We start from the raw sequence: 18,386 nt of genomic DNA, 5'->3' as shown, positions 1-18,386 counted from the left end.
AACATTGCCAATTAATTAATATAAGCACTGATAACCCCAATTATTATTATTGTGTATTTACAATTTACTAGGTTTCCTATTGAAAAATTTTACATATATTTCCATATATGATGCTTACAAAAAATCCCTGAGACAGTGCTTTTTACTTTAGCTTTGTGAGTGAAGAAATGAAGTCTATGAGATTTCAGTAACTTGTTCAATGTCAACACAGGTAACATTTAAACTTAGCTCTACTGGATAACAAAAGCATGCTTCCACTGCTATTCCACTTTCCTTCAAAGCAAATTAAAGGTGAATAGATAATAATTTCCAACCTTTCATATGAAAAATATCAGAAAATCATCTTTAAAAAACACAAAGGTTGAGGATCGCTTCCAAGATGGCCGAATAGGAACTGTTCCGGTCTATAGATCCCAGTGAGATTGATGCAGAAGACAGGTGAAGTCTGCATTTCCAACTGAGGTACCTGGTTCATCTCACTGGGACAGGTTGGACAGTGGGTGCAGCCCATGGAGGGCAAACCTAAGCAGGGTGGGGTGTCGCTTCACCCAGAAAGCGCTAGGGATTGGGGGATTTTCTTTTCCTAGCCAAGGGAAGCCATGAGTGACTACCTGGAGGAGCACTACACTCCTGCCCAAATACTGCACCTTTCCCACTGCCTTCACAAACTGCAGACCAGGGGATTCACTCCTGTGCCAGGCTCGGCAGATCCCAAGCCCATAGAGCCTTGCTTGCTGCTAGTGCAGCAGTCTGAGTTCGACCTGGGATGCGCGAGCTTGGGCGGGCGAAGGGACATCTGCTATTGCTGAGGCTAGAGTAGGTGGTTCTGTACTCACAGTGTAAACCAAGTGGCAGGGAAGTTCGAACTGGGTGGAGCCCACCGTGGCTCAACAAGGCCTACTGCCTCTCTAGATTCCACCTCTGGGGGCAGGGCATATCTAAACAAAAGATAGTAGACAGCTTCCCCAGACTTAAACGTCCCTGCCTAACAGCTCTGAGGAGACCAGTGGTTCTCCCAGCTCCAATAATGGATTGCATCCTCAAGTGGGTCCCTGACCTTCATGTAGCCTGACTGGGAGACATCTCCCAGTAGGGGCCAGCACGCACCTCATACAGGTGGGTGCCCCTCTGGGATGAAGCTTCCAGAAGAAAGATCAGGCAGCAATATTTTCTGTTCTGCAGCCTCCGCTGGTGACACCAAAGCAAACAGGGCCTGGGGTGGACTTCCAGCAAACTACAACAGATCTGCAGCTGAGGGGCCTGTCTGTTAGAAGGAAAACTAACAAACAGAAAGGAATAACATCAACATCAACAAAAAAGATATCCACAACAAAACCCCATCTGTAGGTCACCAACATCAAAGACCAAAGGTATATAAAACAACAAAGATGGAGAGAAACCAGAGAAGAAAGACTGAAAATTCCAGAAACCTGAATGCTCTTCTCCTCCAAAGGAACACAACTCCTCACCAGCAAGGGAACAAAACTGGATGGAGAATGAGTTGGTCAAGTTGACAGAAGTAGGCTTCAGAAAGTCAGTAATAACAAATTTCTCCAAGCTAAAGGAGCATGTTCTAACTCATCACAAGGAAGCTAAAATCTTTGAAAAAAAAAGTTAGACAAATGGCTAACTAGTATAACCAGTGTAGAGAAGAGCTTAAATGACTTGATGGAGCTGAAAATAACAGTTGGAGAAGTTCATGAAGCATACACAAGCTTCAATAGCCGATTCGACCAAATGGAAGAAACGATATCGGTGATTGAAGAATCAAATTAATGAAATAAAGTGAGAAGACAAAAATAGAGAAAAAAGAGTGAAAACCTCCAAGAAATATGGGACTATGACAAAATTTGATTGGTGTACCTGAAAGTGATGGGGAGTATGGAACCAAGTTAGAAAACATTCTTCAGGATATTATCCAGAAGAAATTCCCCAACCTAGCAAGGCAGGTCAACATTCAAATTCAGGAAATACAGAGAACACCACAAAGATACTTCTCGAGAAGAGCAACCCCAAGATACATAATTGTCAGATTCACCAAGGTTGAAATGGAGGAAAAAATGTTAAGGGCAGTCAGAAAGGCCGGGTTTCCCCAAAAAGGAATCCCATCAGGCTAACAGTGAATATCTCTGCAGAAACCCTACAGGCCAGAAGAGTGTGGTGTGGGGGCAAGTATTCAACATTATTAAAAGAATTTTCAACCCTGAACCTCATACCCAGCCAAATTAGCTTAATAAGTGAAGGAGAAATAAAATCGTTTACAGACAAGCAAATGCTGAGAGATTTTGTCACCACCAGGCCTGTCTTACGAGAGCTCCTGAAGGAACCACTAAACATGGAAAGGAACAACCAGTACCAGCCACTGCATAAAACGTTCAAATTGCAAAGACCATTGACACTGTGAAGAAACGGCATCAATTAATGGGTGAAATAATCAGCTAGCATCATAATGAGAGGGTCAAATTCACACATAACAATATTTACCTTAAATGTAAATGGGCTAAATGCCCCAAGTAAAAGATGCAGGCTGGCAAATTATATAGAGTCAGGACCTATAGGTGTGCTGTATTCAAGAGACCTATCTCATGTGCAAAGGCATACATAGGCTCAAAATAAAGGGATGGAGGAAGATCTACCAAACAAATTGAAAGCAAAAAAAGCAGGGGTTGCAATTGTGGTCTCTGATAAAACAGACATTACACCAACAAAGATCAAAAGAGACAAAGAAAACCATTACATAATGGTAAAGGGGTCAATTCACAAGAAGAGTTAACTATCATAAATATATATGCAGCCAATACAGGAACACCCAGATTCATAAAGCAAGTTCTTAGAGACCTACAAAGCGACTTAGAGTCCCATGCAGTAATAATGGGAGACTTCAACACCATACTGTCGATATCAGACAGATCATTGAGACAGAAAATTAACAAGAATATCTAGGACTTGAACTCAGCTCTGGACCAAGCAGACCTAATAGACATCTACAAAACTCTCCACCTCAAATCAACAGAATATGCATTCTTCTCAGCACCACATTGCTCTTAATCTAAAATTGACCACATAATTGGCAGTAAAACACACTTCAGCAAATGTAAAAGAACAGAAATCACAACAAACTGTCTCTCAGACCACAGTGCAATCAAATTAGAACTCAGGATTAAGAATGTCAATCAAAACTGCACAATTACATGCAAATTGAACAAGTTGCTCCTGAATGACTATCAGGTAAATCACGAAATGAAGACAGAAATAAAGATGTTCTTTGAAATCAATGAGAAAAAAGACAAAACCTACCAGAATCTCTGGGACACATTTAAAGCAGTGTGTAAAGGGAAATTTATACCACTAAATGACTACAAGAGAAAGCAAGGAGAGATCTAAAATCTACACCCTAACATGATAATTGAAAGAACTAGAAAGCAGAACTGAAGGAGACAGAGACAAAAAAAAAAAAAAAAGAAAACCTTCAAAAAATCATTGAATCCAGGAGCTAGATTTTTGAAACGATGAACAAAATAGATAGGCCAATAGCAAGATTAATAAAAAGGAAAAGAGAGAAGAATCAAATAGACACAATGAAAATGATAAAGGGGATATCACCACTGATCCCACAGAAATGCAAACTACCATCAGAAAATACTATAAAACCCTCTTTGCAAATAAGCTAGAAAATCTAGAAGAAATTAATAACTTCTTGGACACATACACTCTCTCAAGACTAAACCAGGAATAAGTTGAATCTCTGAATAGACCAATAACGGGTTCTGAAATTGAGGCAATAATTAATAGCTTACCAACCAAAAAACGTCCAGGACCAGATGGATTTGCAGCTGAATTCTACCAGAGGTACAAAGAGAAACTGGTACAATTTCCTTCTGAAACTATTCCACTCAATAGAAAAAGAGGGATTCCTCCCTAACTCATTTTATGAGGCCAGCACCATCCTGATACCAAATCCTGGCAGAGACGAAACAACAACAACAAAAAGAATTTTAGGCTGATATCCCTGATGAACACATATGGGAAAATCCCCAATAAAATACTGGTAAACTGAATCCAGCAGCACATCAAAAAGTTTATCCACCATGATCAAGTTAGCTTCATCCCTAGATTGCAAGGCTGGTTCAATATACTCAAATTCATAAATGTAATTCATCACGTAAACAGAACCAATGACAAAACCAAATGATTATCTCAATGGATGCAGAAAAGGCCTTTGAAAAAATTCAACAGTCTTTCATGCTAAAAACTCTCAATAAACTAGGTATCATTGGAACATATCTCAAAATAATAAGAGCTATTTATGACAAACCCACAGACAATATCATACTGAATGAGCAGAAACTGGAAGCATTCCTTTTGAAAACTGGCACAAGACAAGGATGCCCTCTCTCACCACTGCTATTCAACATAGTATTGGAAGTTCTGGCCAGGGCAATCAGGCAAGAGAAAGCAATAAATGGTATTCAAACAGGAAGGGGGAAGTCAAATTGTCTCTGTTTGCAGACGATATGATTGTATTTTAGAAAACCCCATCCTCTCAGCCCCATCTCTCCTTAAGCTGATCAGCAGCATCAGCAGTCTCTGGATACAAAATCCATGTGCAAAAATCACAAGCATTTCTATTCACCAATAACAGACAGAGAGCCAAATCATGAGTGAACTCCAATTCACAATTGCTACTAAGAGAATAAAATACTTGGAAATACAACTTACAAGGGATGTGAAGGACCTCTTCAAGGAAAACTGCAAACCACTGCTCAAGGAAATAAGACAGGACACAAACTAATGGAAAAAATTTCCATGCTCAGGTATAGAAATAATCAATACCATGAAAATGGCCTTACTGCTCAAAGTAATCTATAGATTCAGTGCTATCCTCATCAAACTACCACTGACTTTTTTCACAGAATTGGAAAAAAAAACTACTTTAAATTTCATATAGAACCAAAAGAGAGCCCGTATAGCCAAGATAATCCTGGGCAAGAAGAACAAAGCTGGAGGCATCACGCTGCTTGACTTCAAACTAGACTACAAGGCTACAGTAACCAAAACAGCATGGTACTGGTACCAAAAACACATATATAGACCAATGGAACAGAACAGAGGCCTCAGTTGTAACACCACACATCTACCATCATCTAATCTTTGACAAACATGACACAAACAAGCAATGGAGAAAAGATTCCCGATTTAATAAATGGTGTTGGGAAAACTGGCTATCCATATGCAAAGAAATGAAACTGGACCCCTTCCTTATACCTTATACAAAAATCAACTCAAGATGGATCAAAGACTTAAATGTAAGACTTAGGACCATAAAAATTCTAGAAGAAAACCTGGGCAATCCCATTCAGGACATAGGCATGGGCAAAGACTTCATGTCTAAAACATCAAAGCCAATGGCAACAAAAACCAAAATTGACAAATGGGGTTTAATTAAACTAAAGAGCATCTGCACAACAAAATAAACTATCATCAGAGTGAACAGGTAACCTAAAGATTGGGAGAAAATTTTTGAAATCTATTCATCTGACAAAGGGCTAATGTCCAGAATCTACCACGACTTAAATTTAGAGGGAAAAAGCAAACAATCCTATCAACAAATGGGCAAAGGATATGAATAGACACTTCTCAAAAGAAGACATTTATGCAGACAGGAAACATATGAAAAAATGCTCATCATCACTGGTCATTAGAGAAATGCAAATCAAAACCACAATGAGATACTATCTCATGCCAGTCATAATGCTGATCATTATAAAGTCAGGAAAGAACAGATGCTGGAGAGGTTGTGGAAAATATGAACGCTTTTACACTGTTGGTGAAGTGTAAATTAGTTCAACCATTGTGGAAGACAGTGTGGCACTTCCTCAAGGATCTAGAACTAGAAACACCATTTGACCCAGCAATCCCATTACTGGGCATATACCCAAAGGATTATAAATCATTCTGCAATAAAGACATATGCACATGTACGTTTATTGAAACACTATTCACAATAGCAAAGACTTGGAACCAACCCAAATGTCCATCAATAATAGACTTGATTAAGAAAATGTGGCACACATACACTGTGGAATACTATGCAGTCATAAAAAAGGATGAGTTCATGTCCTTTGTGGGGACATGGATGAAGCTGGAAACCATCAGTCTCAGAAAACTATCACAAGATCAGAAAACCAAACGCTGCATGTTCTCACTCATAAGTGGGAGTTGAACAATATGAACACACGGACACAGGGAGGTGAACATCACACACCAGGGCCTATGGGGGCTAGGGGGCTAGGGGAGGGATAATATTAGGAGAAATACCTGGTGCTGGGTTTATGGGTGCAACAAACCACCATGGCACACGTATACCTATGTAACAAAACTGCATGTTCTGCACATGTAACCCAGAACTTAAAGTATAATAAAAAATAAAAATAAAAAATAAAGACACAAAGGATATAGCATTTTTGTAAAACCACATTTTCTAGAAGTTAAGGTCAAAAGTGAGGGCTAGCTGAATTTGCCTGTCTGTTTATTAAACTGTTTTTCTGGGTTTTTAAAATCTGTAGTAGGTTGTTGAGGGTGAAGAAAGGCATAACTTAGCTTAAATAACCATAAGCATTATGTGCCACAAATTTCAGTAGATCACTGACATGAGTTTGAGACAATGACCTACAAATAATAATCATTAACTTGTAATAACAACTTCTGTTAGTGTAAAAATTTCAAATGTATTTAATACAATAGTAATGAAAACAAAGTCTTACAAATGCTTAATATATGTTACATACAATTCTAAGAAATGTATAAATATCAAATTATGTAATCCTTACAACAATCCTGTGAGACAGACTTTTCTGTCTCCATATTTTAGATGACAAAACTGAGCCACATAGTGGTTTACTAACTTGGCTAAAGACCACCCAGAAGGAAGCAGTGGTATTTTCACAAAATTCACAGACAGACTCTGGAACCAGACAACCTTTGTTTTCAAAAGATGAAATATCTGAGTGATAAAAGAAAGCATTGCCCCACAGTTTTAATATCAGTGGGATTTTTTTTTGTTTTCTTAATGATACAAAAGAACGCATTTTATTATGTTGGAATTAATGAAATTTCGAGTTTGATGAAACACAATGTAATATATAACATGTGTGATTATTTGATTAGTCCTCATCTCTCTAGATTATAAGCTCCATAACTCTATTGTTTAACATTCTAGTCGAGTGTGTAACAATGCTCTTGACACATAAAGTGGGTAAGCTTCCTATCATGCAAAAATACAGATAAAGGTGGATTTCAAGTGATTATGCCTTTCAGAGCCAGTTGGTGTCCTAAGGTTATTCACCAGAGTCCCCTGTCACGGGCACAATGTGGGGCTTTTGCTCCAGGTATCTATGGAACATGTCACGTCCTGTGTTACTGGCATCAAAAGGGGATGTCATAAATTTAAAAAGCCAGTGCTTTTCGCCCACATTCCCAGGTTTAAGTTACACCATCAGCCAGATTTTCCAATATTGTTTACTCGCAAAATCCTTCAGGCATTTCTAAATTTATATACTACTGGCATAACTGTTCAGTCAGGTTCTCCTGAAATTTTTGCTTTCTTGAGATATTTAAAATGTTTTCCTGCCTGCCCCTAGAGAATCTTTAATATCATTTCATTGGAATCCTTAAATCCTTCAGTAATTGTGTTTTATCTCTTTGATCTTTTTGACAGAATTCTGTACTTTATTGGTGTGCGTGTCTGTGTGTGTGTGTATATATATATTACTTTCCTAGATGTCAGAATCACAACATATACATTACATTATATCTTAATTAGATTCTACATACTTTTAACGGCATGGTTTTGTCTGGCTCTATAATTGCAACCTTGAAGTCATGCTAAGGAATCGTACAGCATGAACTTGTTAAGGTTAAAGTTATAAGTTGTGAATATCACATACATAAAAATCAGTTAACTTTTAAGTATTACAGAATAGGTAAATACAAAAAAATCAACACTATTATACCAAATCTATCTTTAACTTGTTTCCTTAAGTTTCACTAGCCTAGGAGTAGGTAAAGAATTACACTGGCAGGCTGAGGTGGGCAGATCATGAGATCAAGAGATCGAGACCATCCTGGCCGACGTGATGAAACCCCTCCTCTACTAAAACTACAAAAATCAACTGGGTGGGGTGACACATGCCTGTAGTCTCAGCTACTCAGGAGGCTGAGACAAGAGAATCTCTTGAACCCAGGAGGCGGAGGTTGCAGTGAGATGAGATCGCACCACTGCACTCCAGCCTGGCAACAGAGTGAGACTGTCTCAAAAAAAAAAAAAAAAAAAAGAATTACACTGGCAGCTTACCCCTAGAGCAGATGGAAAAACGTTAGCACTCCACAAAGTCCCCTGCCTGGTATTTCAGAGTGTCTCACATTTTCTTGCAAACAAGTCTGCTCCCATCGACAGCCACCACCACTGCTGCCGTCTCCCTCTGGGCATTGGCACGACTCTACTCATTCTTACCTTCTCTATTTGGGCCTCTATCAATGTATTACTGCTTTACTGGGTACCTACTCATGGGTACTGGGTATTCCTATCATTAGCTACAGTCACTCTGCCAAGTGCCTCTGTTTGTGTACGAGTCTTAGTGCCAAATGAACAAGGCAGTTTGGAGGGATTTGGGAGAGAACACTGTGCTATCCTCTGAGTTACACCATGTCAGAGCAAAGAGGAAGCCAGGCTATAAAAATTGCAGTGAATTTGCTTTTGCCTTTTTAACTTATTATCTGTATCTTCATAGTACTCATAGGCACTGTGATGCAGGGCACATCAGAGTGGCTAATATTCCAGAATCACCAGCTTGTTAATGAGAAAACTGCCCATATGGAAGTGAGTCTAGCTCTTGTGGCTGGCACTCTTTTTTTTTTTTTTTTTTTTTTTTTTTTTTTTTTGCTGTGGATAAGGGTGCTCTTGAAAATTCTTCAGCCACTTCTCTTAGGCCTGCCTCACTCATTACTAAAATACCTTTTACTACTTAGGCTCAAGCTAGAAGTCTTGCTCATAATTTATAACATGAAAATGCACAATGTTGGCTCACTTGTTGATGTGAAAATATATCTCTTTTTTGTGCTTTAAATTTGAACTGGACAAAATTCTTTTAAAAGCAATTCTAAAATAATTTTAAAATGTTAACTTTGCATATCATTTATGCCTTCCTTTTTACCAGAAAATGTGGTTTTCCTTTGACTCAGATGCTGGTAGTAGCCTAGAAATTCTTTTAGTTAAAAGGTCTGTTTGTAGTTAATAGTATCACTCCACAGCGATAAAGACTGACATGGGCTCCTGTTTTGAGCACAGGCTTGTTGGCACGTGCTCGTGAGTTCTAATGACAGTTCTGGCACAGACTCTTAATGTGGCCTTAGACCATTCAGTTTTCCTCTTTGTGCTAAGCACTACGTATAAAACTGGGCTACTACATCTGAAAGGACTTTCTGAGAATTAATGACTCCCTATACAGGTTTAGCCACAGTACAGAAGAACAAACATGCTCAATGATATCATCTACTTTTTCTGTGAAATGGTAGTTTTCTGGAGTTAAAACAAGCAAGACCAAGCTTGATCAGAAGAAATTTCCCTTATCAATTATAGGCATAATACTATTGGTACTTCTGTGCAATGCAAATGTTGTAGTCAGGCAGAGTCAGAGAGCAAAAGTCAGAGGGGAAATGATTTCTGCCTTCTATATGGAAGAGATTATTTATCATCTTTCCCAGATAGAGAATTCTTATTAAGTGAGCAATTTGTCTCCTTAGAACAGTGTATTGTTACTTTTCCTATTATTTGACATGAAATAATATGAAGGCTGATAGTTATTTATCCTCTGAGAAATAGTACCAGAATGAAGTTGTGCAACTATTGACAATGAATTCTATGTGCCTATAGGCAATGCTCAATTGGACACAAAATTTTCCAGGATTTTAAAGTAGATTTCCAGAAGTTCTCTAATTGTGTATAATAATATCTCATGGTTATTTTAAAGTAATTTGTAGTTACTTAGGAAAAAAAAGACATTGCAACACAAGTAGAAAATAAGACATGGTTATACAGTGTAGACATATATACACATACATACACACACAAATACAAAGTATTATGGGAGCTACAAGCAACAAAATATTATTTTTGCCAGAGTTTCCAGGTAAGGAACTTTTACAGAAGTGAGTAGCTTTAAAATGATTTTAAAAGTCTGAAATGATTGATAAAAGGTTAATATTCAAATATTGAAAACTGTTTTTCAAAGTGAGACAAGAAGATGGGGCGGGGGAAATCTGGAGAAGAGAGGAAGGAAAGAATTTCACTAAGATGGAGACCCTTCTGGAGAGGCCAACTAGCTATCTATAAAGACTCCCAAAGGACTACTTCCTGGGCAAATTTATTTAAGTTCCTGATATGGATCTCCATATTGCATATCCAGATATCATGATGTATGTGAGAATCAAAATGTCTTTCAGAATAGATTCAGATGATTCAATCCCAGGGACTGATAAAAAACAAAATGACAATTTATTAATGAAAAATATAAATCAGAAATATAAAAATCACATAACAGATATACCTAAATTGAAAGATCAGAATATTCTGTACTTAGTGGCAAATCTATGTCATAAGTCAAAACATGGTCAAAAAGTTGCTTAATTAAAATGTAGTCATGGAGTTTGGAGGCACTCTCTTAATTCAGTGTCATTCACAGTAGTCCAAGGGAGTGATGATCTTACCAATGTGAAGTCCTTAGAGAAGATTTTGAGGGTCACATGTGGCATTCTTAGACGATGGTTGACAGTGTCAGCTTATGAAATTTGTTTTGTTGATTATTTTTCTTTTGTTGTTTGTATTTTTCTGAAAGACATTTTGTCTTTAGTTATATTAATCTTTTTGTCAAGATATAGATTTAGGCCTTGGATCTTCCTAGTCCTTTGATATATTGCTTTTATACTTTGTCATTTGGAATGAAATTATTTTCTTTCTTCCTCCTTCACATTTCTTCACCCTCAAAGTACTTTATACAATATGGGCTCAACACATGTCTTTTGAGCAAAGGTGAGCTTACTATCGTTTTTGTTTTGCAGGTACTAGAACACTTCAATCAATTCAACTTACTATTTTTTCACCATTACTTTCTAACACACAGCTGCTGACAGTCTGTGCTCTAAAATAATTTCTAAATACTTAAAAATATGACAAAAAGATAAAATGTTTATCTGTTTATACATATATAAAGTATGAATTCTACTTGCATTTTCAACATGTTATAGATCCAAGATTTTTTCTGGGAGTGGAGCAGCAGGCTGGCTTCAAGGTGGTAGAGGCTGATTTAAAGGAGACAAGATGGGCTTAATCCTAAAATCCTCAAGAAAGCTGGACATTTATGCTCCTTTCATTTGGCAAGATAGTATAATGCTTCATTTCATATCTGGACTTTAATTGTTTCCTCTTTAATGGTCTATTCTTTCCTCCTGGCATTTTCTTATACTGACAGGGCTCTCAACTGCTTTCCTACCATGGGTTATCCAAAAACATGACATAAGCTCCGCTCAGGGATGGTTATGGTAGACTCAAGTGTCCACATGAGTGGCATCTACTTGTCCCTTCCAGGCAGCAATCTGCTGCCATGTCTTTGTCTTCACACAGGACATAATTTAATAGTTCAGTCAATTCATTGCTATTCTCCTGAGCAGATGGCTAGGCTGTTGGGATAGGCTCATAACTAAGTGGCAGTATAGCAAGATATGGTGGTAGGACTGGCCTGCATGGCCATTGCCGCTGCATGTAGGTTTGATTCATTGGGCAAAATAATATGTTCAGTCTGAGTCAAAAGATGGCCATCACCTGGCTGGATGGTAGCCACAGTCCAGTGGATTCCACCTGCTTGTTATTTGTCAGAGTTGTCAGTAATCCATGCCATATTGTAAGAAGGATCCTCTCTAAGTCTTGAGTTCCCTACAAGTTGCTTGGTCCCTTCTGGTAAGCTAGCCAGTTGTTCATGGAGCCTACTGGTCCCGAGGCATCCTTGCCAGGCCTAATCTTGCATGTACCCTTTCCACTTGATAACTGAACTCAGTTGAGCATGTTCAATTTTACCAGGGAGTTGTGAGCATCCAAGAGAGAATGGGAAATGCATGTTGCAGTGTCACGTGTGGCACTCCAGCTGTAAAGAACTCAGTCTCCACTACTTCCCAAAAGCACTCAAGGAGTTACCATTTAAAGGAGTTGTATCTGATGGATACCTTAGGCAACCTGTGAGTTCAAAATCCAAGAGATTGGTACACCCCACTAACAGTTTTCTGTTGCCACAAAATCCAGTCAGCATTTGTGAAGGTTGCAGACACCTGTAATTCCATCAGACTAGCTGGCATTAAAGGTTTTAAAGGTAGTATAATGGCCATGTCTTATCAAATGTTTTTCCAGCATGCTGTTGCAAAGGATCTCACTTAAAGTTGGTGGCTTTGTTGGTCACCCGAACTAAGGGGGTCTAAAGAACACTTCTGTAAAATAAACACTATATCCAGTACCCAAAGAGGCATACAGCCTGTTGGGCCTCCTTTTTATTCGTGGGTATCACCGGGAATAATAATTTTTTCTTGATGGTATCTGGAATACTTCTTTGGCTTCCCACCCCAGAAGCCTAGCATTCAGTCCATTGTTAGTCTCCATGCCCTGAAGGTCCTTTGACCAACCAAACTGCCTGGTACACTGTAACAAGGTTGATTGTAACCTTTTTATGTGTACCAAGTTCTAAATTAACAAATTAGTGTCCATTTCTCCAGTCAGCATGCAGTACTACTTGTGTTGAATAATCTGTTGGGACTTGGATAGCTAAGGTTGCAGGCAGGAGGGGATATGCCCCTTTATTGTGGTTGAAATCCTTAGCTTTGAGGGGCATGCCCCTTCGAGCAGCAGTGATATTCTGTGCCACAAGCCGCCAAAATGTCAATACCTATAATTCCCTCAGAGAAGTCTGAATTGCCCTCTTTCTCCCTTCTATCTTGACCAAAGTTTAGGACCACTGGCCTCCAGTGCGCATCCAGAGACCTTGTCTTCTCCCTTAAACTGCTCCGTTCATCATTTGGATCTGCAATGTCCCTTGATCAAAGAAATACATCATCCAGGCTGCATAGGGCTTCTCTGGCCTTTCTTCTTTTCTGTTCTTTGAACAGTGAGTCCCCCTCTCTGAAAAGACCTGCAATACTTGTGTTGGCTCCTTCTCAAACACCTCAGAGTCTATCTGAGTACCGTGTTCCCAAGGTCTATGATCCTAGGAATAAGCAGCCGCATAAGTGGCCAACATCAGGGACTCTTGTGCCACTGTGCATTGTCAGTCTGACATCTTCTCCCTGGACAAGGTGTACTAAAGGATATGGCCCTTCCTGCTTTGCCAATAAAAGTCATGGTCTGTCAGAGGTCACCCTGCTCTCAGTGCCAATTTTGTTCACTGTGTACTGGCTATCCACATGACACTCCAGTGAGATAAAACACCTACACACAAGTTACAAGAAGTGGATTTATTATATACAGATAAGTAACAAGGGTCCAGAAGCATAGGATTTATTAAAAGCCTTCAAGGCTCAGATATGCTGCCTGGGGTGGGTGGAGTATTGTCTATATATTCCCCATTTGCACCACAGGCGAGGGATCGCAGAAAGCAGCCTTCTCTGGATTTTCTGTCATGGAGCAACAGAAAACTCTGACTTAAACCATTGAAATACATCTTATTTCTAGAAGAGACTGGAACAGAACCTGAGCTTTTCTGGTCAGCCACTCCCTGTCTCAGGATGTGGCATATTCAGAACTACAAGCAAGAAAGTGAAGAGAATTGGGTCTGTCGAAGGGCACTTGGAGAACTGTCCTGCATGGAATGGTGAGCAGGGGATTAAAAGATGACAAACAGTCCAAAGAGTCTGAGCTATGTATTTATTTTTTCTAGCTATGAAGTGGTTCCAGGTCTTATGCAGATGTATTCTGTTTATCACTTAGAAGAACCTATTAAATTTCTAGTTACATAAAGAAATGAGAGAGAGAGAGAGAGAGAGAGAGAGAGAGAAAGGTAGGAAAGGAAGACAGAAGATGGGAGGGAGAGAGAGAGAATGAATTTGAGAGATTTGCACTCTAAATTAAATACTGTACTAATCATATTCCAAAGAATACAATTTTTAATTATTTTTTTAAAAAGATATATTGGTGTCTCAGATTACATTACTACAGAGCCCAAGTTATACCCACTATGTTGTGAGTCAAATCTAGTAACTTTGTAACTAAACTTTCTTGAACTGGGTTCAAGATAGAACTAGCTTATTTCAAAACTCCATGTTGCCAATATAATATAATTTTATTATCTAATCGCTCCAACTTATTCTGATAGAAAGAAATGCCTATTATTTTAATTTTCATCTTTATGGATTTTCTTTAAAGAATTTCAACAAAGATCTTATGATATGGTTGAAAATCTGCTTATGCATGTATACATTTCCTATAGGCAATCATAAAATATTTTAATGATATATCTGTGTTCTTTATTTTATGGCAGGTGTTCCTTGGTAATAGAAACTACAGAAATGTGATCTTTTATTCAGGGCCTGATTTACCAAGAGCTTGATTTTCTCCTAGCATCTTGTATTATTTCATTGGAGGGCAAATGTAACAGGAGGTTCATTTTGGAATATTGTTTTGTACATAGATTAACATTTAAAGCTGTTTTCATTATTAATGTACTTAGAATGCACTTCCTCCTTTAGGAATTTTATTTTTTCCTCTATATAAGCTTATCATTTTGTTATTAGAGAGAAGTAGTATGCTGTAATGGCTTTCTTGGGAAACAAATATTTGTATCAGGGCTTGAGAGAACACAATCATTACACCTGACAAATAGCTTAACTTTGAGGCTTTTATGCAAGCATATTTCATATTATTTTCTCTACTTGTATAAAAGAAAACAAAACAGATTAAAAATATTGGAGAAATTGAACTTCCATTTTAAATGTATTTGTTTGAGTATTATTTATTCGATAAGATTTACAACATCAACTGTGGGTTCTTATAACTTCTTTAGTTTCATAATATTAATTTCTTGTGTATGCAGATTGGTTGTTTAGTTGCTAAGTAATCAATATAGTTGAAAATCATACATATTTAGTACCTATGATGTGTAAGACACAGATAGTAAAATAAAAGTGAAAGATAATTCATTGTATAACTAAGGCTCGTGATATAATGAAGGAAATAAATAAAGAGAGTAGACCTCAGTTAGTATTATAAACTTAGCTGAGATAGTTTTACTTCTAAGGAATAAGAAACTTAAATGTCAGCTGAACATGGATGCATTTCTAAAGCTTGATTCTATTCCAGCAGACTCAAACATGAAACACTCTCTCAAAGGCCTATAGAACCCAGGGTCTGCGGTATTCCTATGAAATAAATAGCTGCTGAGGATAAGCTCATGATTCAAAATTATAAAACAATAAGGAAAAAACACATTAAGAGAAAGAGGCACAATTTCATAATACATGACTAAAATTACTTTCTAATAGAGAAAATACTGAACCTTCAGATTGAATAATCATCTCGAATCCCAAGCAAGGAAAATAAAACCAAAGTCCATGACTAACTATCTTCAGAATATCAACGTTAAAGGTACACACACACACACACACACACACACACACACACGTATATATGTAAACACGGAGTTCCTAAAAAGGAAAGTCTCTGATTGACTGCAAGCTTATCATGAGCAACAGAGGCCAGAATTATCTGAAGATGTAATGAATCAACCAATAATTCTATAATAAACAAAACTTTTATTGAAAGGAAGAGTGAATTTTCAGGTTTACAAAGACTAATGTATTCATTACTCACAGATTATCACTGAATAAACAACTTATGTTGTTTTGACTGTTATTTTTATTAATAGTAGCAGTAGTATTATTACAAATAATTTTATGCCAAAAGTAAGTGGATCTAAATTAATAAGAAAGAATTGTACCTGACACATGTAGGATATGCAATAAAAATTTCATTAACAAATGAATGAGCTTCATTGAATGAATTCCATTGGAACTCCCATGGAATATTATCTGAATCCACAATACATTCAAGGTATTCAATGCATGTTCTTCCCCAGCATTGGAAGATTGTTTTGCCTTAAGCTTCTGAGCCTTGACTATCCTTTCTCCTGAAAGAGTTCTTTCCATGGAAGGTATCACATACCATGGCTTAGGACCTGATTTAGACACTCTACTCATGTCTAGGCATGTCCAATCATAGGGCCAACAGAATTTAGGCTTAAGTTAGATTCTATTTATCTAGCGGAGGTAGACTCAAAAAAGTTAATTGTGATGTTTTTTTACACCTCTTTTTGAAAAATTTCCCTTAAATTTGCTTCAGAGGACTTGTAACTTGACAGTCTGGTTCACCTAGAACTCGTGTAAAGAAATGTATATTATATACTAGTGGTATACTGGACAGGTGCGTCAAATTGTTCCTCCTCCCTACCGCTGGAGGAGAAAGCTTCCTTTCATTTCATTTCATTTATTTATTTGTTTAAGATAGGGTCTCATTCTCTCACCAGGCTGGAGTGCAGTGGTGTGATCATAGCTCACCATAGCCTTAACCTCTCGTGCTCTGTTGATCCTCCCACCTCAGCCTCCAGAGTAGCTAAGACTATGCTCAGGTGATCCTTCCACTTCAGCCTCCAGAGCAGCTAGGACTACAAGCATACATCACCATGTCTGGCTACTTTTTATATTTTTTATAGAGATGGGATTTTGCTGTGTTCCCCAGATTGGCCTCCAACTCCAGCGCTCAAGCAATCTTTCCACCTCAGACTCTCAAAGTGCTGAGATTACAGGTGTGAGCCATGGCAGCTGGTCTTTTGCTTTGCTTGGAAAGTTAAAGGATTATTTTGAATTAGATAAGATAAAGCTGAAAGTCTGAGCAAGTTCTGAAAGCTTAATCTTGTAAAAGAAATTCTGTTAGTGAACATACTGGCTAAAGTTAAAGGGGTGTTACTCAGTTTTTTCATAGATTGAACACTGGAATAAAAGCACAACACAGTTTTCTTAGAGCTTTGATCTATTCTTTAACTAAAAATTTAAAAGGGTTATACAAGGTTTATGAGAATCTTACCTTATGGTCAAACTGATTAAGATTGAATAAATTTGTCAACAAGATTTTATTAAGAATTGGGTTTGACATTAATAGTACACTCATATAAAGGTGAAATTTGGCTTTCTCTCTTGAACAAGATTTTCTAGTAGTATTAAAAAAAAGAAAGACTTTTATTTGCCTTTTAAATAAGCAACAGGAAAAGAAGCGAGGAAAGAAGAGACAAACTGGAAAGCTAATTCCTCCCTATATCAATGAATAAAGCTTTTTGCCCTTTTAAAATATTTTGAGTTATCATTTTCACTAAGTAAATGACTTATGGTAACCTAAGATTCTACAACATCAAGTGTTTAAACCTTTCATATTTGACAAACTTTCCAAAATCTAATTCAAAATTAAGTCTTTTTCCGACTTGATAATTCCTTTTAGATATATCTCCTAAAGTATAAAAAGAGACATACATTTGGTTTATTTTGTGTATTAAAATTATACAGGAACGATTGTCAAGTATCAAATGGTGTTTGGCTTTCCTTGGACTGTATTTGTATAAATGCATTATTAGTGCATGTTCCAGAATTATGAGAAACTCCTGTAACTCTGACATGACTTATGGCACATTATCAGTAATAATGATAATTATTATGCCAAAGTATTGTGTGCCACAGAGGTAGCCAAATTTTCTTGTTAATTGTGTCTTTGACTGTGGCTTTCCTAAAACATTTTGTCATCCACAGACAATTGTCTTGTTTTGATTCTCTTCAAAAGTCAGTTTATAATCGGCTATAGAACTCTGATGAATATATTTAAATGTAAGTAAATTTGGAAAGTGTGCCATTAAAATAAAGAGGGAAAAACTTTCAAGACTCTCTTGGACAATTAATGCGTTCATAAATATCAAGCAAAACAGGAATTAATTGCATAGACTGAACTAATAAAATACCAAAATAATATTTTTATTACCTTTGCTAGAAACGAAGTAACAAAACAAACAAAGTTTGTAGATATAGGGCTTTGCAGTGTTCTCTAGGCTGTTCTCCAACTCCTGAACTCAAGCAGTCCTCCCACCTCAGCTTCCCAAAGTGCTGGGATTACAGGTGTAATCCTGTAGACAAAACAGCAGCTGACCTGCTTTGTTTTTCAGACTTTAGAAAACTCTTATTTTGAGTTTTTTAACAGCTTTTAGCAATCGGTAAAGTATACGCCTGTAAACAAAATTGCTAACTAATTTCTCCAAAAACTG

Source organism: Rhinopithecus bieti, unplaced genomic scaffold (genome assembly GCF_001698545.2).
Source record: "Rhinopithecus bieti isolate Rb0 unplaced genomic scaffold, ASM169854v2 scaffold_63560, whole genome shotgun sequence".
NCBI classification, from domain to species: Eukaryota; Metazoa; Chordata; class Mammalia; order Primates; family Cercopithecidae; genus Rhinopithecus; species Rhinopithecus bieti.
This window is presented reverse-complemented; position numbering follows the sequence as displayed.